Source organism: Mus caroli, unplaced genomic scaffold (genome assembly GCF_978045245.1).
Source record: "Mus caroli unplaced genomic scaffold, Mus_caroli_1 scaffold_12, whole genome shotgun sequence".
NCBI classification, from domain to species: Eukaryota; Metazoa; Chordata; class Mammalia; order Rodentia; family Muridae; genus Mus; species Mus caroli.
Window position 1 is genome coordinate 28,478,888 of NW_028227267.1, and position 27,015 is coordinate 28,505,902.

At 39.1% G+C, this 27,015-nt stretch overlaps 1 protein-coding gene and 1 pseudogene across 1 annotated transcript in view; one reads left to right on the forward strand and one right to left on the reverse strand.

Moving 5' to 3' along the window:
- Grid1 (glutamate ionotropic receptor delta type subunit 1) overlaps positions 1-27,015 on the forward strand; it is a 770,962-nt gene that overhangs the window by 721,281 nt on the left and 22,666 nt on the right. The window lies entirely within an intron of this gene.
- On the reverse strand, positions 19,631-20,601 carry LOC110309610 (ribosome biogenesis protein NSA2 homolog; annotated as a pseudogene).

Genomic DNA, 27,015 nt, shown 5'->3' on the forward strand with positions numbered 1-27,015 from the left:
CAGAGGCACGGAGTCTTGCTTATGACTCTGACCCTTTGTCACTAAGGGCTGGCACTCATTGCCGTGTGCTTGATCAGGAGAAAGGGAATGGGATAAAGGCAGGTGTCTTGTGCCTGCTACTATTGCTGCTGGCATCCTTCTGTCCAAATATCCTAGTGTATGGCACTATTTTACCTAAATTCACTTACAAGAGATGTATAAAAGCTGTGAGTGACCCCAGAGAAACATGGTAGAATCCCATCCCCACCAAACACTTATAGAAACATGAAACATACACTCTCCTAATCCTCTCCTTGGTCTTGCAATAACTGTCAGGCCTTTCTGCACAGTACCATAGATGTGAGCTTGACTTGGGGAAATTTCTGGGTTGCCAAGTAATACTGCCAGCTCTTCATTAGGAGAGCCCTCCCCAAACCTTCTTGCTCCATCCTAAGAGAAGCTCAAGACATCCAAGAGGAGAGGCCTCAGCTCTATGTAGGAAGCTTGGTGTGTCTTGGCAGAGCACAATCTTCATCCATGGCCTCAGTGTGTGGTGGATCATAATTGGGAATGCATTCTCACACAGCTATTGGCAAAGAAATGTTGACCATATTGGGTTTCCTTTGCCCACTAGCAAGGCTGAAAAGCAGAATCTGTCTGATACACGTGGGTATGAATCTCAGTTCGAAGACTCACCAATGATATGCATGAAGCATCTTTCATGCTTTCTTATTTTCCCTATCTGGAAGCTCTCAGTGTCCAGAGAAACCTGAGTAACTTCCTGTTTCTTTGGTAAATGTTTAAGTCTCTGTATTTAACCAGAATAATAAATTGTCACATAACTGTGTCATTCTCATGCTTACAACATTAGGGCTTCTTGAGTTTTTGTGTACTAAATTAGATGGTCCATCCTTAAGGTTCTGGCCTTTCTTACATCCCTGGCAGCCAGTCTTGCGGAAGCAGACACCTTCATTTGGAGATAATGAACAAAATGTTGACTAACTGTCTTTTTGTGAGTGTGAGATCTGGGTGAGGGCCTTGGTGTTCCTTTGTGTGCCCTTCTCTGTATCTCAGAGAGGGGAGACAGAGAGAGAGGGAAGGATGGGGGAAGGATGGAGGGAGGGAGAGAGAGAAGGAGAGAGAGAGAGAGAGAGAGAGAGAGAGAGAGAGAGAGAGAGAGAGAGAGAGAGAGAGAGAGAGTTAGTTTTTTCCATCCATGGAATATCTACAAAATCTCATTGAAATAGCACTACACACCGCACTTCTTAGTAAAAGATAGCTACCTACCAGGAAACACTTTAAGGAGGGAATGGATAAAACTCATGTAGTCATATATGATGAGCCCCAAGAATATATGATAGGCTTCTGCAAATCAAAAAGGAGAAAGCTCAATCAGCTGCGTGATAAATGGGCAAAAGTCTAGCACAGGCCTTTCACAGAGAGGCAACACATATGGCCAATGATCACAGGAAGAGATGCTTGAAGTCATTAGTGTTTTATGAAATGCAAATTGAAATCATAAAGATATATCATTTTATACCAATTAGCCTGGCACAAAATGAGAGGTGGAAGAGAGGATACACAGTAACAGGTGCTTAATTGCTGGTGGGATTGTACTCAATACAACCCCTTTGGAAAAGGGTTTGCCATTCTGTTAGAGAATGAGGTGCCATGTACTCTAGGGCTCAGCAATTCCTCTCTTGTGTACCCACCCAAAATAAATGTCTACGTGAATTTCTGGAGACAGGGAAGGCCATGGTAACATTGCATATAGAGCCCAACCCCTGGACACAAGCCAAGCAACCTCTAACATGGAGAAAAACATCTTCAATAAAATGGATGAGCTACAGCTGCTTTGGATGGTATAGATGGATCTTGGCAGAATAATATTGAACAAAAATGCATTATACATGATTTCATATGGGTCAGCTAATAGAAAATAACTTGTACCATCACCCCCTTTAAAAAATGTATAAAGCTCTCTCAGGTACACATCCAATGTAATGATAAAATACAAGAGTCACCATGGTAATTGTCACATGGGATGCATGAGCAGCAGGAAGGAGAGAAACTGTTACTTATTGATGGAGTAAGTCACTGTTAGCTTTGGATAAGCAGTGGTTTTATTGTTTTTATTTTCATATCACACAATAACAAGTAGTAAATGACTCAATCGCAAAAATTTCAACATGAACAGACATCCTAAATCAAGGAAGGTCTCTGACTGATATAATTCTCTGTACCCATTTATTTTGCAAATAAATGAATCTACAACAAATCAGGCAGAGTCTGACTCCAAATATATACCAGCCCTTCCCTGCCCTGCTTTGGTATAGCCAAAGACAACACAGGTTACTAAAAGCCTGTGGGAGATGACAAATATAGAGATGGGTCATTGGGGAGATGCCTCTGCCTGATCTAGCCTGTTGTGTGTTGTCTTGCAGATGAGCAAAGCAATGTAAAATAAAAGCCAACCACAAAGACTGAATATAAAGAATCCTTATCAGAGGCCATTGCTTCCTGATACAGAACCTCATCCTCTTGGATCTATATTACATTTATGACATCATGTTATAAACCCCAAGCTGACTTCAGGGTCACAACACCCACTCTTACATTTGAATCTCCAAGGGGGAAATTGTCTGCTAGAGCTACTCAGACATTCAGACTTTTATAACCAGAATCATAAAAGTGAGTTTATAGTAATGCTGGAAAATAAAGAATGCTGTTTTTTTCTTTTTTATTGGACAATGATATCAGATATTCTATGATATTCTTCCTCTTCATTTGTCCATATACAAGGTCTGAATGGAAAAGCTTTTTCTCTGCCCCTGTGAAGCTTTCTCTCCCTGCATGAAGATGACACATTTGGTAACCTTGTGGGTCACTAGACTACAGCAGAGTAGACTTTACCTGGTTGTGCCCTAATTGAAGACTGTGCCCTAAACCTAAACACTGTAAGGGAAAATTGACAAACTGGAAGATGTGGGTTACAGCCTAGCATCTGAATAGAAGCAGTTCTCCAAACACCACTCACAGCCTGCCTGCTACTGAGCCCTGCAGAGGCTAAGAGATGCCTACTAAGGGACTTGTTCTGGAGCCTCCTTTAGCCACAGAAGGGCAATCACATTTCTAATTTCCAGTTGCTCTTTGGTGATTCCAGCTTCATTTCCAGACAGTGTGCAATACTGGAGCAATGTCTAATTGACACTAAAGTCAAGGTGCTTAGTGTCTGGGCAATGGTGGAGAAGTGCTATTATTTTTTATTGGAAAGTACTGCAGCTTTTAATGACCTAAAACCAACTTAGATGGAATATTGCTTAGCAAGAAGCAATCCCTTTTTATAGTAGCAGAACTAAAAAATGTTATGTCATGATTACCCCAAAGCTGAGTCTATAGATTCATGCCAAGTACTACATAGGCAAATAAGAGCACAAACCTTCCTGGACCATACAGAAGACAACGGGAGCAATCTGGAAAGAGAAGAAATGTTTATTTATGAAGAGAGTACAATACATGTTTTTTAGAAATCTGCCAGGCATCTGGTATGTCTCAATAAATACTTCACTTATCCTGAATGAGTCACTGTTTGCTGTCTATAGGAGAAGAGACAGATGAATTAAGCCCACAGTTTCTGCTCTCTGTTAGCAGGTTACTAACCTAAGGTTGTTGGATGGAAAAGCAGGAAAACATGCCCAAGTTTAATTTTAGGCCTACATCTTGATAGCCTTCACTCAGGAGGGAATCCTTCTGGTCCTGAAGGATGTTTGGCAGGTTGAGGTAGGAGGGACTGCCTTCATTCTTCTCAACCCATAAACTTCTCAGACCAAAGGAAGACTAGGCAACATTGTCCACACATGTGGGGGGGATTTGTTAACATTCTCTTTTAAATTGTATTTTGAAATTAACTCACTAAAATAGTTGGTTTCCTTAAGGCTCTTTCATGAAGCCTTAGTTTTGGTAAATCCCTCTCTCATACCTTCTCACCTGTGCTATCCATGCTCAGCCCTGTGCTCATTGCTCTTCCCTCTTCTTCTCACATGTGGTCTACTATCCTTTGACTTAACTCCTCCTCCTCCTCCTTCTTCTTTATTTGGAATGCATGATAGCAGTCATGTCTATGGCTTCTTGAATATCCTTACTTTGAGTTATACCTGCCTTTCACTTCCTGATTTCCCCCATAGTTGCCCGCTCCTCCATGCATACAAGCCTTTCTGCATTTAGTATTCAACTGCACTCCATTCATTCATAAACCCATCACCAACACCAAGGTGAAGGGAAGAACGCAGAAGAAGTGGTGAGAAGGATGTGAGGACTGGAGGATAGGGGGATGTGGTGTGAAATGCTTCTTCTAGGCAAGAGGAGACTATTGCAATCATGATCTCTCAACAGATCTGCTCAAGATCTGGCAAGCTGGCAAAAATTCCCGTGTAGGTGGATTGATCATCTCCAGACGAAACCCTCACTGAGAAACTATTGGCAGTGGGTGGTTGCTAGGGGAAAGAGGATCGCCCTTTACTGAGGGTGTGGTCACTAGTAGGGTTTTCATACTCCAGTGAACGTCCCACCACTGTGCACTTACAGGCAGCTCTGATTGGACCCAGTGGATTGTTAAAAAAAAAAAAGGATATATGAAGTGGGAGGAAGCATATTATAAAGAAAAGGAAGGAGCTGAAATGTGGAAAAATAATAGATTATGATAATATTTAATTGTATACCTATAGGAAAATCTCAAAATTAAAGAAAAATTAACATAAAGACTTATCAAAGATTGGCAATTTTCTGCCATATGGTTATAACTCAAATATATTTTTGTAAACACAACTTACTAAACAATCATCCATTCATATACGTTTTCCTTCTATCTTTTTTTCTGATAATCCAGCAAAGTTGATAGAGGCTATATGGATCTTAAAGCCTAAAATGCGTGACAGTTGGCTTATAGCAGAGCTGTGGACCATCCGTCTGCTCACAGGCACTGCTAGTTATTCACCATCTAGATTTCCACATCATCTAGAAGTTCACAGGGACCTCTTAAGTGCTTCAATCTATCTACACAGCGTTTTATAGCTCATAACTTTCTCAAGTAGCTCATTAGCTAGTGTCCTACCACCTAGGAGCTCAGAGATACATTCAGTAATTCATTCTGTATTCATTACTCAGCAGCTCTTGTCTTAGGGTTTCTATTGCTGCAATGAAACATCATGACCAAAATTAACTTGGAGTGGAAAGGGTTTATTTGGCTTACATTTCCATGCTTCTGGAGGAAGCCAGGATAGAAACTCAAACAGGGAAGAAACCGGGAGGCAGGAGCTGATGCAGAAGCCATGTAGGGGCACTACATACCGGCTTGCTTCCCATGGCTTGTTCAACCTAATTTCTTATAGAACCCAGGACCACCAGTCCAGGAATGGCACCATACACAGTGGACTAGAGCCTCTCCCATCAATTGCTAATTAAGAACATACCCTATAGGCTTGGCTATAGCCCCATGTTATGGAGGCATGTTTTAAATGGAAGTTCCTTCCTCTTAGATAACTTTAGCTTATGTCAAATACACATAAAATGGTCCAGCATGTCTCTGCACCACCTAATAACTCATAGCCATTTGCATAGTACAGGATTTCACTCTACAACATTACAGCCACATCTATCTCTACAGCATCTGGGGTCTCTCGGGCACTTCTAGTAGCTCTTTGTCTGACTTTACCCCAACTAGTATCTGTGGTTTCTGTCTTTCTTGTTCTTTCCAGTCTATTGCAGGCCTAGGAACATTTCCATCACTGAACTAGAACCCAAATTTGTGCTTACCTGGATAGTCTAACCTTAAAATCCATTGCACACTATCTGAGGACTAGAGATGCCAAATGACTTCCATATACTTTTGTTACATTCTAAATAGATTGTCTCCTAAGAAATGGTGACTGCCTAGTGTTACACAGACAATAGTGAAACAGTCAGCAAGCCAGTGTTGTCAGTTCCTACAGGCTGGCCCTACCATTTCAATCCCCCAATGTGTTTGTCCTTTACATATGCACATGATTTTCTTTCCTTCCTAATTCCATACTAACATAGCGAGCTATATGCCCAGCTTCCATTTTTAAATTTTATCAATCCTTTCCACAGCAAAGATTATTTAGATGTGTTATTTTATTTTTAACTCCAAACTATTAAAATTATCAATTGGAAAATTCTGAGATAATAGAATTGAGCTTGCAAGGGGTTCAAATTTATGTGATAAGAATATGTCACATGAAGTCAGACTCTAGTGTGGCTGGTGGAAATATTTTTCTTGAGTTCAATCAACTCCACCAAGTAACATTCAACATAGCCCAATGTCTGTACAGGGCCATGCTCTTCTGGACTGCCAAATGATTAAGGCTTTCCATAAGTCAGACCTAATATTTAATAACATTGTCAAACAGAATATAGTGTTAATAGCTTAAATGTCAATCTTTACAGCTCATTGAGCCCTTTGGATAAATAGATGAGAAGCTTGTCTCAAACCTTGTGGCTAGAGACAGTAATTTTTTTCAGAGAGGTAGCTTTGGAGGCTACTGTCTTCAAATAAAATTTTTGTCCCTTTTTGTGTGTATCACCGAGGTCACAAACTAAAAAATACTAATGCAAGGAGAACATAACTCATGCATCTTATTAACTTTTGCACCTACCTAATGCTTGTCTGGGTACCACCTATCAACAACTGCCCTCTTCTTTTTTGCTCTATGGCAAGGGCTGTTCTCACTGTGTGTCAAGCATCAATTCTATGGGGGATAGAAGAGGTAATCCCTGGAAGGACTGCAGTCTTCCACTGAATAATTAGAAGCTATAGAAGTCCAGAGCACCGGCATTTGGCAGGAGCTAGGTGATGGAGGTGGTCATGTATGTGGCAGCATCTTGGTTCTGTGGCATAATGGGAGTTCCTACTGAGAAGAGAGAAAAGTTGCCACAAGAGGTTCCTTCCTTGTGTGCTGGGGATATTTGATTCAAAGACCAGGATAGTTGGCATAGATAATAAGAAAGGTACTTTGACCCCCTCCACCCCCCCCCCCAAATGGATGGCAAGATTCAGGCAGCTCTCTGCACTGGAAAGCAGTAACACAGCAGCTGCATGGTTTAGGACCTAAATTATGTCTTTTATTTGTGTCCAAGTTAGTATGGAGTGGGAGTCTCTGAACGCCTCCTTCCTAAGCCACTCACAATGGATGATCAGTTTTTCATTTCTATATCTTTTGTATTGGCTTTAAAGCACTTTCTCCATTTTGCAGGTTGAATAGTATCTTCTCTTTACTCATTCATTTATTCATTTATTCCCTTATTCATTCATTAAAGAAGTGCGGTTTGAATTGATTTTGCCTAGGAGTTCTACATGTGAGTATAAATTGCCTGTAATTTAATCTGTGGCTTTGAGCAATCAAATTCACCTTGGTGAATCATTGGTGAGACTTTAGGAATGTCTGCCCAGCTGGAAATTATGCTTAAAATGGAATACTTTGCAAAAAGTTAAAAACTAAAAGAAGTAAAGATGCAGTACTGATAGCCACAGTGTCACGGGTCAGTCTTATAGAACCTTTGTTGGGTAATATTAGGTAAACATGCCTATTTATATTCTGAATCCATTTATATGAACCGCAAGAAAGGTAAATGTTATCCTGCTATGTATTCTGTGTGTAAAGCATGACCAGAGAACATTGGAAGGTGATGGAAATGTGTATTTTGCAATTTACCAATATGTAAAATTGAAAGAAACCCTGAGGATTGTAGCTCAAGGTATTCAGTAGATGTCAGCGCCTTGTCTTAGCATCTGCCAGATGCTAGGAAGAGAATGATACAGACAAACACCCCCCAGACCTTCATACAAAACAACTGGTATACATAGAATAAAATGCACACTACTTGTTCATCTCATGAACGTGGGCAAAAATATCCATTTCATTACCTTCAAACATTCTCTAGCCATATTTAACACTCAGAATACACAGACGGATTACATTCTCCTTTCTTGTGGTTCACATGTATATTAATTGGAAATATAAATATATCCATGTTCACCCTGTATCGCTCAACAAAGTTTCTCTAAGACTGACCTGTGACATTGTGGCTCTCTGTATTAAACTTTCTTCCTTCATTTTTTTTTTTTTGCTATTATACTTTAAAAATAATTCTCAGCTTGTTTATGTACTCTGACTAGATCTAGCACATTGCTGTCATTAACAATTTAGGGCTACTATGGATAGGACAATATGAATATTTACTCAAATCTTATGTAGAGTTGGGTTTTCCTCTTTCTTGATTAGATACAAAGTGTAGACCTGCAGGGCCCTGAAATAGGTATGCATCTACTGTCATACAGAAGGGCCTGTCTGGTCTTGTGCTGTTCCACACACCTGCCAGCACCACAAAACTTGCTTAAGTTCAGGTTCCTAGACATCCCAACCAACATTAGCATTGCCAGCTTTGAAATTATAGCCAATTTTAACTCTTTCACAAATAGTCAATTCACTGCATGTAAAGAACTGCCTCATTAATTGTTTTAAGTTGACAAGTGCTGATGTTAAGTCGTTTTTCATGTGCTCATTGGCTAGTCATACATCCTCTTCAGAAGGGGGAGATCAAATCTTTTGTTAAATTTTATTGGGCTTTCCATCTTTTCATTGCTGATTTATATGAGTTTTGAATGTATTCTGTATATATGTCCTCAATTAACAGTAAGTGCTACAAATATAATTCACAGAGGGGGACTGGCCCATTTGTTTTTTTAATGGTGTCTTTTGAGAAGAGGAAATTTTAAATTTTGATAAAACACTATATATCTTTTTGTTTTCTTTCCTATGGTTAATACTTTTATCTTGAATAAAAACTATTGACTAATCTAACATTCAGAATTTCTCTTAGAAGCTGTAATACCTAGTATTATGTTTCATCTAAGTATATGTTTTTATTTGAAATGAGGTAATTATCCACATTTACTTATTGTCTATAATATGGTCGCTTAAATGGGCATCATTTGCTAAAATTATATTGCTCACCCAATACATAAATGAGAGACTTGATTGTTAATCAGAGGCAATACACACATTGGTCTGTTTCTTGATTCTCTATGTCCCTTTGTTGATCAGTTTGTTCTAACACCAGTACAAAAATGAACACTACACTTTACAGGAATTCTATGAGTTAGGATCACGAGATCCTCATTTTTTTTCAATCTTTCAATTTCTCATATAAAAATGTTTGTGGGGCTCTTAAGTCTTCATTTTCATTTAGATGTTAGAATTGTCTTGTCAAGTTCATCAAGAAATTTGCTGAGGTTTTGATGGCACATAGAGAACAAGTGGGTAAAGACTATCCTCTTATGATACTGAGACTTGAGTATGGTCTGCTCCAAAAAAACAAAATCGACCAAATTTTACTTCATTATTTTTCTCTGTTGTTTCTATTTTGATTTCATCTTTTCTGAAAATCTTTTCTTTTATTTACTTTGGTTATGATTTCCATTATAGATCATTGATTTTATACTTGCTTTCTTTCTCAATATAAGCATTAAATCTGCTCATTTCCCTCAGAGCACCATTTTAACTACATCTTTAAAAATTTTATATACTGCTTTTTAATTCTCTTTGAGTTCAAAATAGGAAGTATCAGTAGGTAACAATACTGTACTGAGCGTTTAAAAAGAGCTGGAAGAAAGGATCTAGAAAATTTTGTCATGAATATTTGAGGTAATACACATATTCAACTTGATTTAAATATTACATAGTATATGCCGGCATGATATGCCATTTCATGTGCATGCTGTTTTTATGTATCAGTTTAAAGTTTAAAAATGATAATAAAACATTAATCATTTTTTTTCAAAAGAAAATGTGATCTCACACAACATTTTATGTCCAAGTGTCCCTATTGAATTCTGGTAGACAGAAATCATTGGTTGTAGTTTAGTTTTGAAAAGGCCTTGGGGCACCGAGTATGGATTTTGTTGCTTACCGAGTGGGGTTGGAGAATTCTTATGATAGTTCTCTCTCTCTCTCTCTCTCTCTCTCTCTCTCTCTCTCTCTCTCTCTCTCTCTCTCACACACACACACACACACACACATTTTACAGTTCACATGGCTCTGTGCTTTCCTGTTTTGTAGAGAAAAGTATGAGAGTGCTCGAGAAGACTGTCAAGCAGGAAATTAAACATACGGAAAGATAATGGGACTCAGAGAGGCAGAAAAGGAAGCTGAACTTGGTGTGAACAATGCCCATTTGTATTCCTGCTTAGTGTACAGTTTCCTTGTAGGAGAATGGAGATGATGGCATTTTCTCTGTCGTTGTCTAAATCTCTCTTTATGATCTCGGGCTTCACCCTGCTGAGTTCTAGAGGCCTTGGCAACTAAAGGTTCTTGGCCTTCTTTTCTCACCTTAGACCTTGGAGGTGGTACACCTCACCCACATGCACAGAGCCATCCCCCGTCTGTGGCACTGGTAAAACAAGTGGTTTTGATAAGCAAAGTATACAGCCTGTATGCTTATATTGCACATGTAATATTTAACAATTAAGAGGATGCTAGGGCCAGGGAGATGACTCAGAAGATACAAATCATGTGATGTGCAAGCCTCATGAGCCAAGGTAGATCTTTGCAGACTGGGAGAAGGAGAGACACCTTCTGAAAGTTGTCTTCTGCACATCTACCTGATACATGTGTGCCCATCCACACACATATAACACACTCAAATAATAAAATTCGTTTTTGAAAAGTTAACTTAAGCCAGAAAATAAAGTAAGCAGAATAAGCCTAACTAACTCCCCCCTTTTTAACAGTAATCTAAATATGAATTTAGGAATTATTTTATTTATGTTTAATCTTTTGTAAATTTGTACCAAATATTTATATATTTATTATATTCTAAAATGTGTATTATCTTTACTGTTGCAAAGTTCAGTCATTTAGTGCCTAGCTAACAATTTGGTAATGAGATATAAGACAATTTACCTAAACCTACCCTTGGTTCTCATTTGGATAAATTCTACTTTTTATACATGTAAATGTTATTATAATGGACATTTTCATGCCTAATCTTTTTTCCAGTTACTACATTTTTTTCTGTAGGTTGAATTTCCAAAGGTAAAATCCTAGATAGAAAAGAGTATAAATGTTTAAAAACTCTTAACAAAATAATGCTGAGTGTTACTAAAAGCAGAGGTTGAGCAAATCGGATACAATCTTATTTAAGGGGAGTTTTAAAAATTCAAAACTGGGTAAGGCCTCTCACATTTGTCATGTCAGTACTCTGAAGGTTGAAGCAACAAAATTTGTTAGTCCCAGGCCAGTCTGGGCTGTATACGGAGACCCTGGCTAAACAAACAAACAAACAAACAAACAAACAAACAAACAGATCTCTCTCTCTCTCTGTCTCTCTGTCTCTGTCTCTGTCTCTGTCTCTGTCTCTGTTTCTGTCTCTCTCTCTCTCTCTCTCTCTCTCTCTCTCTCTCTCTCTCTCTCTCTCTCTCTCTCTCTCTCTGTGTGTGTGTACATGCCACAGAGCTCATGTAAAGGTCAGAGGACAATTTGCAGGAGTCTATGGTATCCTTCAACCATGTTTTCCTAAGGACTGAAACTCAGACCATCAGCTGTGACAGCAAGTCCTTTTATCCCCTGAGTCATCTCACTGGCTGAGTCATTTTAAGAAACTGGAATTTTTGTCTGTGTGTATATTCATATGTATGCACGCATTCCTGTGATTTTCCTTATTTTGTTCATTATTCTTGAAAGTACATTGTTTCTACTACATTTTTCTTTTACATACTTTTATCTCCTAGGACTAAGTTAGGCACTGCCATCATAAACTGTGATGTATAAATTGGGGAGAGTAGAAGTAATGTAGTGGGATCGTGGTTAGAGGTCTACAATTGCACAATAATGAGAAGTGATACATGATGTACACATACAGGCCTGTCTTAGGCCTTCTATTACTGTGACAAAACATCATAACCAAAAGCAACTTGGGGACAAAAGGCTTTCTTTCATCTTACTCCTCCAAGGTAGTGGTCCATCACTGAGGGAATCAGAGCAGGAGCTCTAGCAGAGCAGGAACTTGGAGGCAGGAACTGGTGCAGAGGCCAAGGAAGAGAGCTGCTTACTGGCTTTCTCATGGCTTTCTCAGCCTCTTTTCTCATGGCACTGCCTACAACGCACTGGGCCCTCCCACCCAATCCTCCATCACAAAAATGCTCTCCAGCTTTGCCTACAAGACACATTTTTTTTTTAATTAAAAGATTAAGATGCCTACTTCCCAGATCACTCTTAGTTTCAAATTAAACATCAATGACTAGCTAGCACAAAGCCCCTTTTCCCAGATACACATTACTGTAGCTCTGTTTGAAGGATTTGGTATTTCGTTCATATATTCCCTAGTTAATTCATTTACTAGTGTTGGGATTAATTAATATGTAAAAGTGGACATGGTATGTTCAGTCTAACACTGAGAATCAATGTAAGGTCAAAGAGAAGGTGCAGGTTTGATTTGGGACTGTGTATTACTGTTTCCTTCCTATTTAGCCAGAGGCTTAGTCCTTTCATGTTTGGACTTATACTCTGACTATGAAAATGTAGAGACCACAGAAGTGGTATGAATATCATGGGATTTCCCGACCAACTGAGGCAGTGACCCACCAGGGTGTAAACTTGGCTCATCTTCTAGACCCAAATCCTCATCCTGAGACTCTTCACAAAGGGAGATGACACTGTAGTCAGAACAATGCCTTGGCTTTTGCCTGCCATTCATGTGAATTCTTGTTACAAGAGTCCAGATCAAATCATAATCTTGATAATCTTGTATGCTATGGTACACAGTTGTTTTGTTTTGTTTTTTGGTTTTTGCTTTGGGGGTATTTTTTTTTCTGTCTGTCAGGCTGTCTTCTGGCTGTCTCTCAAATATTAGTGGCAGCCTCCTTCTCCTCTACTCTCCTGCCCCTCCCACTCACAGCACTGTGCACTGCAGAGCATAGCCTCACAGAATATTATCCATTGGTCAGTGCCCTGTCTGGCCTATTCCTCCAGACTTAGCTTCTCTACAGTGAGGCTCCTTTTTATATTGTCTGTCCCCAGGAATGACCTAAGGACATAGCAGAGGAACTTTGGAGATTACTTATGCCTTTATAAAGCAAACAGAATAAATGTTCAGTGACTAAGAAGTGGAAATGCATAGGCACAGTGATGAACATTTATGTCTTAAGCATGAATGAGCAGGATGGCTGACAGTTCATATATAAGCATAGCATGGAAGTCTGAGATGGTCAAGAACAGCCAGAGTCCTCTGCCCTGGACCTATTGGAGCATGCTCTGCCTCTCTGGGATGCTTTAACACACAACTGGCTCATTTGGCCCCTGTATGACCCCTTACTGCTTAATTCTGTTTGATGATGATTGGTTTGGGATAATACAGTCCAAAGATCAAGGAGAACCCCCCTCTGAGCCTCCCTTATTAAATTACTTTGCTTTGGGTTTTGAGCATTGCCAAGTAAATCTCGTTATGAATTCTTCAATTACTTTCTTTTGCAATTTTTATAATTTGGTAGGGTAAGCTCAAACCAATATCCATGCCATCATGCTAACTTTGATTATTTTCAAACTCCTCATTAGAGAAAGTAGGAGGATGCTCACTCCCCTTAAATCTGATTTTATTTTACAGATTTCCTCTGCCCTGTAATTTGCTTTGTACCCAAGCCTGATATGCTTCACCTTAATGCTGGCTGTAAATGTGGGCAGAGTCTGTTCTATTTGTTCCACTGAATATTATTGCTTTGGGTTTTATGACTTAAGTTTTTTTTTTTTTTTTTTTGCATTTTGAAGGGAATCGTTTTGTTATTTGATTACATAAAAATCAAGAAGCAGTTGCTGATGAAAACAATTTTGATTTATTACATCAGCTAGCTTGTCGGCCATTTTTGATAAGCTTACTTTTATTTCCATTTTCTTGCCTTAATGTTGTTTGTCCAGGAGCACAAAGAGAGAAAAGGGAGGATAATAATACTTCCAAAGAAATGGGTGTGAGTGGTGCTGGGCTGATATGCCTCATCTTCACAGAGGGATGGGGGTGCATTTGCTATGGTCACATATTGTAAATATAAATTGCCAACCTCAGTAGAATTTCATTGATCAATAGAATTATCAAACTCCTTCTGTCATTCTATATTTTATTAATATCACCATCAACACTAATATGTCTCAGTAGAAACAGTGATTCTACCTACAAAAATGGATAGATTTTATAGAGTTGATGATTCTTTACTCTTAAGCATCATAGCGGTATTACGATTTGCTGTGGGATCTATATTTCAAAATTGTAATGTGTGTGTGTGTGTGAGAGAGGGGGGAGAGGGAGAAAGAGAGAAAGAGAGTAGACCAATACAAAGGGTAATGAGATGGTGAGTACCTCAAATACTCAAATAGGTAGGAGCAATGGGAGCAGTAGGAGTTCTGAGAAACTTCCCTGTTGAATGTCAGAGAAAGAAGCAGAGATGGATGGTTATCTGTTTAAGAGAAACCTTTACCAGTGTAAATGGGTACCTCTCACAACTGAAGATTCCTCACAAGGCAAAGAACTTTGCCTTACTAAATGATGCCTATGTGACAGACCTCAGTCACATAGGAAAGTAATAAAAAGAACACTCTAAACAGTGTACAGATACTATATCCCCAGGCTGTATGCAGAGCCTCTATCAGGATTGGTTCAGGGTTTACACATACCCCTTAGCCAGATAGTCATCTATGTGGTAAACTTCAGCATTCCCCCTCCTTGGCAAAGCTCTGACCCTTCCAGGTAGAGCCTGGACCTTGTTCATCTGTTCAGAATGAGAGTCTGTTTGGATCATTTTTAGTTAGGTTTGACCTACTTTGCAGCTCCTTAGTGTGTTTAAAGGGTATAGTGCAAGCTATGTCAATCAAGGCTGACATTTTAGCAAAGGCCATAAAGAAATTCTTAGCTGCAAGTGGGCTGGAGGATAAGGCTCTTGAATGTAAACTCTAGGCATGGTCACCCTGTCCATTAAGGACACTTTGTAGAATCAATTGCAAGCACATGGGGTTTTATTGCCTCTCTCTCCTTACAGCATCGTCAGAGTCCACAGTTTCTGGAGAAACAGTAAGGGGAGGTTTCTTCTGATGGCCAAACTACTCTGGCCTCAGGGTTTAGTTCTCAGATCTCATCAGAAATAGACCTCAATGAAGTCAAATGTCCAGTTACAGTAACAGGATACAATGGAGAAAAAGTGATAATTGAATCAATAACAACTAGATTTGGTATTCGCATCTATCTTTTGCCAGTTATAAAATCTTGGAGAGGTAATGAACTCTTGAACAACATAACGAATAACTTGTCTTCCTAGAATGATTGTGGAGATTATAGGTAGTGTAGAGGGCATGTGGAAACTTGTTGAAAATGTCAGTTCTTGGGCTCTGATTCAGGTCTGATGCATCAGAGATTGGGAGGAGATAGGGTGGAGGGCAATCTGTGTTTTTCCATACTTTCCAGGTAGGTCTCATGTCCTCGTGGATTTGAGTATATCTCTTTGCAATGGTAATATGTTATGATTGCTGCACTAGTACTTGATTTATAAGTCTTGAGACTGATTCTTAGAAGTTCAGCATGTCCATTGATGCTGTCTATGTAGGTTGAATGCTGGAATGCTGGGAAAGTTTTAAGCCTAGAGCAGAGTAAAGGATACTTCTAGAGGAGATATGGGATATGGCCAGCCCACTCTATCAAGATCCAAAGCTTCTCAAGTTTATCTGACACCAACTGTATGATAGACACTATGCTACTCAAATGGAAATGATGATATACATGATAAATTTATTCACATTTTCCCTGTGTCTGGTTCTTTCTGTATGTGTGTGTTATATATCATGCATGAAGTATATTCATAGTTCTATCACAATATACTATAACACATTTGCTTGTGGGTGTACCATCTATGTTTTCTGTGCTTATGTATTCTTAAGAGTGCTTCAGTTCTGCAGAATACTACTGTTTATTTTGCATTCCTTTTTATTCTCAGAAAATTATGTACATGAATACAATTCATTTTTAAAATTGTTTCTTTTACTTTTGAGAATATAATGTAATTATATCCCCTTTCTCTCCTTTTCCTCACTCCAAGCTGCCTCATAGACCCCTCCTTGCTCTCTTTCAAATTCATGGCCTTGTTTTTCATTGTTATTACATTCATATTTTATATGCGTATAATCCTAAAAAATAACCTGTTCCATTTGTATGTTACTCCTATGTTTGTTTTCACATCTCAGCATTGGTATTGGATAACCAGTAGCTATGCCCTTCCTTCCCTGGGGAAGCCCGTTTCAGTCCCTTTGAATTTGTAAAGATTTGCTTTCTGTCGCAGTATGTGGTCCATTCTAGAAAAGACCCCATTTGCTCTTGAGTAGAGTATATATTCTTTGATGTGTGGGTGAAAACTGTTTATAGCTATCTGTTAGGTCTATTTGATATGTAATGTCAATTAATTTTCTCTTATTTTTGGCCTGATGGACTTGTCAGAGAGAGTAGGAGACTGAAATCACCTACTACTAAGGGGCTGATGGCAATTTATGCTTTAAATGCTGTATTAGTTTTTTTGGTTTGGGTTTTGGTTTTTTATTTTATTTTTTATGAAATTGGGGACACTAGAGTTTGACCCATGTATGTTCAGGATAGATAGTAAGTGTTGTGTTTTATAAAAATAAAGGGCTGAGGGAAGAAGGAATATGTGTGGTAGATGTGTAGTCAAGTGTCGGGGAAGGGAGTGCCTCTGTGGGCCCATGCTGAGGCAATCCTTCCCCTAGAGGGACCAGCCATAAGAAGGTATAGTATAAAATAGACTTTTTTCAGGGTGTGGGGAAGAGAGTTAAAGGAGTAGAGACAGAGAAATGCAGAAAGAGAGTTCAAATAGAGGAGTAGAAGCCAGCCATGAGCAAATAGAGAAAGAAAAGGAAGGGGAATGGAGAAAGGGGGGAGCAGGAACAAGAGCAAGAAAGCAAGAGAGAGGAGGGGGCAAGCAGTCCCTTTTAGAGTGAGTCAGGCACTCCTAGTTGTTGCCAGGTAACTGTGGGGCGGAGCCTAGGAAAAGTGCCAACAGTAAGGTCTTCTTGGTTAACTGTTCCCTTTTTTAGAATGAAATCTCTCTATCTCATTTGATTATTTTTAGTTTGAAGCCTACTTTTTATCTGGGGGATAAAATATTTTTATCAGATAGTAGCACAGTGGCACCTGTTTGCTTCCTGGTCCCAATTGGTTGTGATATTTAGTTGTTAAACCTCTCATTCATGTCTATGCTTTCCCTCTAAGGCAGTGCCTGAAGTGTGTTTCTTGTAGACAACAACTAGGTGGATGCTGTTTCTTGGTCCATTCAGTCAGACCACTTGTGCATTTTGATTGGAGAATTGAGGGAATTGACATTTACAGTTAATATTAAAATGTGTATATTAATTGTATCATTGTGTTATTGATTTTTGGTACTGTTGTGTTCTCAGTGGTACTTTGTGTTTTAATGCTTCTGACTTCATATTTCTTTCTGTAGTCTCTCAGCTTTGTTTCTTCAGAAGAAATATTGTTCTCTATATTTTCTTTAGGTTTGGTTTGTTGGATATAAATGTGTTTTTAGGCTTTTTATATTGTTAAAATTTTTTTCTTCCTCAGTTATACTTTTTCTGGTATAAGAGTCCAGGCTAAATAGTATGGTCTTTTAGGGCTTGCAGTGCATAGCTCCAGGCTTATGGCTTTCAATTTTCTGTTGAGAAATCAGCTGTTATTCTGATGGGTTTCCTTCAAATGTGATGTGTTTTATTTTCCTGTGGATTTCAATACAATTTCTTTGTTCTGTATACTTAATACTTATACTATAATAAGTCATGAACATTATCTTCTTGTGTCTATATGGGTGTGTTTTTCCTTAGTTTGGTGAAGTTTTCTTCTGTGATCTTGTTAAAGATCTAATCTATGCCAATGGCTTGTGATTCTTCTTCCTTAACTGTGCCTATAATTCAAAGGGTTTTTTTTCCCACGGCGTCCCACATTGCTTATATATTCCTTTCCTGGGTTTTAATTTTTTATTTTCCTTGGTTATTTTTGTCTGTATCATCCATCCACTTTATCATTGAGTCTTGATATTCTGTCTTCTGCTTGATTAATTCTAGCTATAAGCCTCTCTTTCGAGTTTTCTATTTGGACTAGTGTTTTTTTGTTTTGTTTTTGTTTTTGTTTTTGTTTTTGTTTTTGTTTTGTTTTTGTTTTGTTCCATCTTCACTTAAGCTTGAGTCTTCTTCAACAGTTCTATATCTTTATTGAAGTCTGTTCTCAAGGCCTGGATTACCCTCTTCACTTCCACCAACATTAAGTTGTTTCCTTGGGCATCACTCAAGTGATTATTCTCCTTAAGTTCTTTTTCCTTATTTCATTGGGCAGTTTGTTGGTTGGTTGGTTGGTTGATTGGTTTGTTTGCTGTGTGTTCTTTAATTCCTTGAATCATTTGATGAAGTTTATGGATTTTTTAAAAATTCTGTATCTAGTAGTTCATTGAAGTAGTTCTCATTGTCAAACATGTCTACAGGGCTAGTAGGTTTTGGAGAGAAGGTGCTGGTTTGATATATCATGTTTTTCATGGTCTCTTTTTTTCTCCTGATGAGATATACTCTGTGAACTTTGTTAGTTAATTCTAAGTCTCATATGGACAAAGCAGCTTGTGGCAGAAGAGAGAGTTTAAGGGAGAGCTGGGTATAGAGATTGGGAATAGCTTGGGAAGAATGAAGTCAGGTAGACATAGGTAACTGGGATGATATACAGAATATGCCTCCTGGCCCAATCCTGGGGTTTGATGTAGATCTAGCTGGTTACATGTGGTATAAGAATGCCCTGTGGATTGGGGCATAAACAGAGTGGGTCCTGGTGGAAGTGTAGAGATTTGTTGCCATGCAGGCAGTTGTAGCCGCTGCAGACTAGGACGATGGATATGGGACCTAAGCTAGTTATAATGGTTTAGAGATAGTACATGGAGAGGTGGCTCAGGCCCACTCACTGGACTAGACCCCCTGACTTGAAGGCTGGGGATGTTAGACGTAGTATGGGGAGGGCCTGCATGTGGTAGCAGGTAATATGAGTCTTGGAGGATGTCTAGAGTTTGTTTGTGACATAGGCACGGTAACCAAACAAAGCCAGGTCACTGTATATGGGACCTGGCTTACTTTGTGTTTACTGGGAAGGGTATGTACGAGGAGGGTCAAAGAGACTTGATAGAATAGACTCTTGGAATAAGAGGTAGGAGATATGGCTGGGTGGAGAGATTGATGTAATATATCTTTGTCATAATCACTTCTGGCTCTCTTCTATAACTCTTCTCAGGACCTAGCTCCATTATATCCTTCTCCCAGAGTCTTCATGTGTTATTTATTTATTTATTTATTTATTTATTTATTTATATTTTTAATTTTTTAACTGGGCAGTATTTTATTTTCCTTTACAACTTAATAAATACTTCTTGACGACTGCACATGGGGTAAGGCTGCTTGGTAGTTCAGAAAGATCCCAGCGACGGTGCTTTCCTGACAGGGTGTGGTCTTCGGTATTGAGTGGAATGATGTGTATGAGTGACATCACTGCCAAACCAGCAAGACCCCATTTATGCATCCGTCGTTCTCAGGATTGTTGGTAACTTGGGCATAGTTTCCCCAAATAACCTTGCCTTCTTGTGTCACAAGGCCCAACTCGTTCCCATTCACTTCAATACTGTACCTTTGGTGATCACACCCAGGGTTGTATATAATGGGAATAATGGATTCTTTTTCACACTAAGAATTGGTAGGCAAAAGGTAGCTTTCAGCTCAGGATGTGTGACATGTTTTTTTTTTGTTTGTTTTTTGTTTTTTTTTTTGAAACATAGACCCATTGGCCTAATGAACCTTTCAAATTTAGGTGGTTTTCTTGTAAAGCCATCACCAACAAAGTAAACTTTAATAACCATTCTCTTCCATGCCTTCTTTTTTCTTTTTCCTGTTCAAATAACTTTCAATACTTCTGTTTCTCCTTGGGCATGAACTTTCGGTAGAGGGGCCTCCCATCTTCAAGCCTTTTCTTTTGTTTCTGCTTATTCATAGATCTGTGCTGATTCCAGCCTTGCTCATTGAAACTTCTGATTTCCGTGGGTAGAGGTTAATAAAGACTCATTGCTCTTCAAAGTGCTGAGAAAATAAATGACTGGGAATATTTAGCTATAGTTGGGACTTCTGTATTTATTCCTCCACCAAAAGCTATCATGTTGGAAAGTACTTTTGCTTTCGACTGCCTCTCTGTCCAGCAGATAGGTGGGAACTGCTCCATGTGGAGTTGTCTCTTCATCCTTCTTCTTGGTGTTTCTCTTTTCATGCATCTTAATAGTCTTTTTCATTTGTATTTTCTCGGCATGGTGCTGTTTATGGTAGAGCTTAGCCTTCAGGTCAATCATTTTTGTTTTGGTTTGTTTTGCTTTTTTTTTTTTTTTTGTCTTCTTTGAACATTCATGGGCCTCCCGACCTTCTTTCTCTTTTTCTCATGATAGTCCAAACGGTATCCATATCATTTGCTGTGCAATTCAATATGTTCATTTTGTGGCATGATGTCAGCTGCGGAGCAGCCATCTGTGACCTCCTGGGTTACAAAAGCTCTTAATTTCTGGGTGTGACTGGTCCATGAGCCATTTATTTATTTATTTATTTATTTATTTATTTATTTATTTATTTATTTATCTACTTATTTGAGCCACCAATTGTATTGCCTGTGTATACACTGGCATGGAGAATCTTCCAGGAGCCATACTCCAAATGAAAAGTGACTCCTTGTCTCCCAGCATCTATCAACTGCCAAGAGTTTCTCAGGCAGACATGGGGATTTGGGAGGTCCTCTTCAGTCCCTGCTGGAAATGTTGACTATATTGAACTTATGTAGGTCTTGTACAAGTATTCCCAGATACTGTTGGTTCATTTGTTCCAGAGCCATGTCATGTTTCAAAGAGAGCATTTCATTGTGCTGTTTCCCATTCTCTGGCTTGTTTTATTCTTTCCCTCTCCTCCTCAGAGATATTTCCTGAGCTTTTGGTGGAGGAATGAATATAGAAGTCCCATCTATGGCTAAACTTTCCCAGTCATTTATTTTCTCAGCACTTTGAACAGTAATGAGTCTTCATTAACCCCTACCCACTGAAATCAGAAGCTTTAGTGAGCAAGGCTCGAATCAGCACAGATCTATGAATATAAAAGCACATATTTAGAAGTCAATTTGACAACACTATCATGTTGAAAAATAACATCAATGATATTTCCTAGCACTCCTGACTTTTCTAATCTTGGCCTTTGACCATATTTATGAATTCCCTTTTGAGGAGAAGAGACTTGCTGTTTATGTATTGGTGGATATATCTTGTCCAACAGGTCAGAATTGCAGCAAGCAGGGTTTAGTGCTTGATAAGATCATTGATATCTTTTCTTTCCCAGCAGTTTGTATTGCCCTTTTAACACTTTGAAAATTAGCCAGTAGTGTTAGTTCAAGATGGATATCTCTGTGTTCTGTAGCCAAAGTGGGTGCTGCCTTCAGTCATAGTGTCTAGTTAATATGGACAACAAAAAGCAATGGCAGTAGATTGTACTATTTTGAATGCCTCCGGGGACTCTCTATCCAATAACTGAGAAGAAGAGAACCTATGACTGGCACAGATTTTCATTTAATTACCCATTTTTACAGGGAGAAGTGGTGTTCAATAGTTCTGCTCATTTATATTTTATATTATTTTTATAATATGATTTGTATCTAGGTAAATCCATCTAATCTTATTTTTATATCACTCAATTTTTTTCCCATGGGATAGCTCAGATTAGATTGTTATTTATCATGGTCTTTGGCCATCATAAAATGTTGACAAATCATTGGAAAGCAGTGTGTCTTCTTGCCTTGATGAGAAACTTGTTTATGGATCTCCTCCCAGTTTGATGACAGTAGACAGTTTTAGATGTTAGGGCAGGGACCATTGATTCTTCTGAGTTAGGGGGTCTTCTTTTTGCCTTTGTTCAAAACCTGCATCTTCTCTTGAAAATGTGATGAGCCTTTTCTTGGTTTCTTGGATCTCAAGAGAAGCAAAAGTAGATACAGCCTAGGAACAAACTGGGGAAATAGGTGTCCCTAATAATGCTTTCCTCAGAGTCTGACAGTAGAAGCAAAGAGAACATCAGAACACTGTCTGTTGACTGAAGGAAGTCCACGTGGCTCTCTGAGACTTCTAGGGTAAATTTTTTTGAGAAGGATGAAAGGAAGTAAGTCCATTCTCAGTGCAAATCTAGGGAGAAATTTGATCTCCAACAACAATGGATTCTCTGACATTCAGGAACAGGTTTTTCTAAGTCTTGAATTTCTTGATGGAAAATGGCCAGTCTATAAATCATAGAATTTTATAATAACTTTGCAATAAGAGAATGAATGGGAAAGAACTAGGCAAAGAGCCTTCCTGGAAAAAGATGCCTGATGTGATTTTCCTTTACAGTTTCTTTTAGTACCATTGGTCCCTCTGATCTGTGATCTTTCTTTCTCTACTTAGTACCTAAATACAAGGCTGCAATATTCTTCTTTTTTCTAAATCTTCTTTAAGAAAGATAAAAAAAATTTATTTATTGATTGATATGGTTACATCTCATAACTTCTCCATCAGTGCTGATACTGTTGGCCTCCAGAAGATACTTAGAGAACCATGGCCTGTAACATGGACTTGGAAGATGCTGAAGAAGACTTTAAAGGCCATCTGGGCTTCTTCCTTTTCATAAATTGATAATGAGTCAGTAATTGGGTTGAGACTGTAAGCCAGTCTAACAGTCTTTCTCATTTACCACGCTGATGATGGAAGACAATTTCCAGTATTATTTATCCCAAGGCAATTGTGTTTTAATCAAGACCCAAACTTAATGCTATGATATTGGTGATGATTATGATTATCAGGGTCATGTGTTAACATTTGTTCCAGATCCTTTAATGCATCAGGCACTTTCCATGTTGACTTTACTTGCAACAGTTATGTGAGGGGACAGTGCCATCCTTGCCCTCCATGTAAGACCACTAAACCAAAGAGCTCAGATGGCTGGCTGGGAGTACCAAAGCACAACGTTGCCTGGTGTGTCCAAATCTTATCACCAACACCAATGCTGCATTTTTGGGGGAAGTTGAAGACCCTAGAAAGAAAATTAAAGTCTCCAAAAGAGATCACATAGAAGAAAAAGCATCATGTTCTTTACTGAGGTGCACAGTCACCTGCTCCTTACTGTTATTGATGCTACTCAGAACACATAGATACAAACAGTGAAAGGACAGTCACTGGCAGAAATACTACCCTCAGACTGGGCAGGAACTCCTTTTCCTGGCTGTAGCCCTGGATGGTTCACTCATTCCATCCCTTGGACTAGGGAATGGACAAGCTCAGCTTGACCACCAAGACCAAATTTCAATGTAACCTTCTGCTTGTACTCCTAGCCATACATGGAGGTCATGCTATACATTGCTGCTCCTTTGGTTGAGACCTCTTTGTCTAATTACATCCTGTCCACTCTGGTATGAAGACAGGACAAGTTGACTTGGCACTCTCTGAATATGTTGAGAAAACAATTTTATAGCAGGTGTGTGGATCCCAGCATGGATCTCCCTCCCTCACACTGAACCTGTTCTGGTTTTTCCCTTCTACTAGACCTGGGTCCAAGTTAGGTAAAGGTCTTTGTCTTGTACTCATTAAAAAACTTGCTCTCCTTTGCTTCCTTAATTGGGCTTTGTGAACAGCCTCCCATTAATGTGTGTTCTCATGTCATTTAAGATGAATTCTTTCTTATTCTGAAAAATCAGAGAAAAAGGCTCCTTATTTCCAGAAGAAAGAGAATGTCCCTGAACCTCTTGTGATTCTCAAGGTAATTGGCTGCCTGAGTTCTCTTTGCTATCTCCAAAGGAGTTGCTCCTTTTCTTCTTTCTCTCTCATACATTCATATTTACACATATAAACATATGCACAGTTACAGTTCCATGCATCATTTGCAGACCCACACTATTCTTGCTTGTACTTATACAACTTCACCTGGTCACATGACTGTCTTAGTCACGGTTTCTATTCCTGCACAAACATCATGACCAAGAAGCAAGTTGGGGAAGAAAGGGTTTATTCGGCTTACACTTCCATATTGCTGTTCATCACCAAAGGAAGTCAGGACTGGAACTCGAGCAGGTCAGAAAGCAGGAGCTGATGCAGAAGGCCATGGAGGAATGTTCTTTATTGGCTTGCCTCCTCTGGCTTGCTCAGCCTACTCTCTTATAGAGCCCAAGACTACCAGCCCAGGGATGGTCCCACCCACAAGGGGCCTTTCCCCCTTGATCACTAATTGAGAAAATGCCTTACAGTTGGATCTCATGGAGGCATTTCCTCAACTGAAGCTCCTTTCTCTGTGATAACTCCAGCTGTGTCAAGTTGACACAAAAATAGCCAGTACACATGACTCACACTTTCTCACACACAGTCACACATATACTCATGCACATTCATATAAACATATATTTCCACAGCATAACAGTATATATATATATATATATATATATATATATATATATGTATGTAGCCCATTTCTTCACATTTATGTACCTTCACACATTAAATAATTCTCACAATGCACTCACATAGACATACATGTTGACATTTATTTTACATGTACACATAATACATTCCCATATACATGCAAGCTTTTATACACTGTCATAATTCCTCCTACACTAAAATGAATACATACGTAGTTCTCAGGTACTTGATTACACACATTATCACACATTGCACACATGTTCTACACACAGAGAGAGAATGGGAAAAAGAGAGAGAGAGAAAGAAAGAGAATGGGAACACATGTTGCTGACTTGGTGGAGCTGGTAGATGAGTGGCAGGTCTCTTAAGAGCAATCAGCACTTGAAAATCTGGGTTCACTTCAGAGCTATATGCAGTAAGGGTGGGCTTTGTCTGGCACTGTGCACTTTTCACTGCATAGAGCTCAAGATGTAAGACTGAATTTCGAAAAATTACCCTCTTAGACACCTGCAATCACAAATGAAAGGCTTGCTGCACTGCACAAACATGGACAACAGAAGAAAAAAATCTTAAGTGTTCTCCTATCATGGCTCTACCCGGAGATGGCCATTGTTAGTATTTGGTACTGGATTTGACTCTTCATAAATATGCTCTTTGGCCATAATCGCTGAAAAGAGATATCATCCATTGTAGCAAGCTGTTTTTCACTAAATATTCTAATATTAGTTGTAACTCATTTAGCAAAGCCCTAAGCGTATCATATATATTGAAGTATTTAATTTTCATCAGAGCTCTGTCCATTTTATATCCAGTAGAAGCAAAGCCCAGAGGTGTTAATCAACTTATCAGCACTCACACAGCTGGCAAGCAATGTACCTGGGATCCAATCCGTGTACTTAGACTCTGAAGCTCAGCCTAATGCATGGCCTGGGGCTGACTCTTTTTTTTTTTTTTTTTCTTTTTACTCTGGACAATTCTCTCAATATTCAGTGTTTTTTAAAAGTACTATATTACCAGAAAGATATTTTATCATTTAATGATACTACCTGATTCTCAAGTAATATGCATTTAGTTTCCAGTTTCTTGAAGGTTTAACAGTATTGTTCTGATTTTTTTTTGTACAAACATCTTTTCAGCAAATAAGTAATTGTATAGAATACATCTCCAAGGGGTGAACTGCTGCATATGCAGATTTGAAAAGCATGCAATTCTCTTCACCGAATTGCCATTCCAGAAATATCATGCCAGCCCACACTCCTACCAGCAAGCTGTAAAATTGTCCTTTTCTTGGCAGATGGTCTCTGGGTTTTCCTTGTGCCTCTTGCGACTTGGCACAGTAAGTTATGCAGGTATAGCAGCAGCCAGTGTTCAGGCTGTGCCTGGCAATGCATCACCATTTTGTGACTATGGCCATAAGAGCTAACTCTTTAGATATGCAAAAGCCAGGCTCTGCTAGAGAAAGGATGCAGGAAAGGGCAGGGAGCATGTTCCATGAATGGCCAATACAAATGAAGTGTCGAAAGAATCTTTGAGGATGGTACCCACCTGTGTCTTTCTTTCTCCTAGAATAGCAAAAAGTTCCATCAAGCATCTTTGGAAAGCATGCATAGTCATTCACATGTGGACTGTAACCAGTGTACTCCCTCAGGAAATGGTTCAAATGCATAGACCTATGGACTCTTTTCCACAGTCCTCATTTCATGGGTTTAAGCAGGGCAGAGAAAGCAAAGACGTCATTGTAGATTTCATTTGTCAGGGATAAGACTCTTTTCTAGAGCCCTGATCATGTCTTCTATAAAAGGAGACCAAGGCTCTACTCTTGAGGATAATTCTATGGCTGAAAGATATTGGACTTGTAAGTACTGGCATCTAGCAGCTTGCTCCTGGCACTACAGATGCCCAGCTTCCCTCAACTCTTCATTCCAGTTGCATTTGTAACTGATGCTTGGCAGCACCATTGTTCTTGCTTGTTGGAATAGCACTGTGGTTGCATTCTCCCTTCTCTAAGCAGTTAGGATGGAAGAGAAGAACATAATGAGATCCTTATCTCCAAGGCTGATGGCTCTGGAAGTTTGCTTCCTGGGTGAGCTTTAGTAAGGATGGAAGCAATGGAGCAATGGACTGCAATGTAATCTCAGTTTATTACCAGTGTGGTACAGGGGCGAGAAAGCCAGTTACCATGCTGCAGCTCACCGGTGGCTGTCTATATGCCTGGCCTTCCTCAACAATAGTCTCTGATCATGATGTAAGAAACATTAGGAGAGAGATGGTCAATAAAGACTTAGCCAGGCAACCCTTTTTCTCTGTTCTCAATGACAGCCTCCAGGGTTTCAGGTAGTTTAGGAAGGGAGTGAACCTTGGGGAAGGAGCAGGATTCTATCTTCTATCTTCTACTGCTTAGCATTCTGATAACTTGAGTCCCACAGGCCCTTGACTTTATT